Source organism: Gavialis gangeticus, unplaced genomic scaffold (genome assembly GCF_001723915.1).
Source record: "Gavialis gangeticus isolate Ggan-Ray unplaced genomic scaffold, GavGan_comp1, whole genome shotgun sequence".
In the NCBI taxonomy this organism is placed as follows: Eukaryota; Metazoa; Chordata; order Crocodylia; family Gavialidae; genus Gavialis; species Gavialis gangeticus.
Window position 1 is genome coordinate 19,997,092 of NW_017729004.1, and position 1,041 is coordinate 19,998,132.

Below are 1,041 nucleotides of genomic sequence, written 5' to 3' on the forward strand. Positions count from 1 at the left end.
GGGGGGGGGGGGGGGGGGGGGAAATCAACAAAATGCCAAACTTTTATTAATTAGGAAAAAAGCTTTAGTAAAAACTTCCAGTTTTTTAACTTGGAAAGTTAAAAAAGCATTTGTGTGGGATACTTCTGAAAGTCAGATAAAATGCTCATAATATTATGCATCACTGAGAAAAGATTTGAGCCACATCTACTACTCTTATTTTGCTTGAAATACAATGTTAATGCCTTAGCTCACAGTGTTTGGACACAAAAAATCCTTTGCACCTTGTAAGTCACATTATGACAGGAGCACACAGCTGTCTAGTACAATTTCAGAAGTAAAACCTTTTTTCAGAGAAGAAGGAAACAGGATATCTCGGCAATGTGCTGCTTCAGCGCACAACTAAAGCAGAATACATTTCAAAATGTAAAGGTTTTAGGTTGGGGTGTTGTTATTTTTAAATGATTTTCCTGGCTGCAGAGCTCAGAGTAGACAATTTTGGGGACTCTTTTTCCTGGTATTTAGCTGCAGAGTTTGGTCTTCCCAGAAAATAAAGAATTTGGGTAACAGTTGTTGAGAAGAATGCATGACACTATCAACGCAATTAAACAGAACTTTAATTTTCCATTATTCTAATTTAGTTCCTAACATCCTGGAACCAATTCAGAGTATTGGCTTTAAAGACAAAAACAAAGTAAATGAGCTTACCTCATAGCATTTAACAGTAAACAAAAAACTAGTAATTTAAGATATTAGAATCCCTACAAAACAAGTTTGGCTAGTTATTAGCCAACAATTCAGGAACAAAGAGGAGGAAACATACTTATATATACAAAGTACTCAAGAACTTGAATACCTTATACTTAGCTTGGATTAGATTAATAATTTTTCAAGATAGCAAGCTATTCTTAAAAATATACTAAAATAAGTTTTTATATACAATTAAATATTAGCAAAAATTGAGGTACTAAAGTCACAGAAAACAGAGATGCATTTTCCTTTTTATTTATAGAACAGACCAGATGGAAAAATGTATGTATATGACAACAAAATATTCCTGGG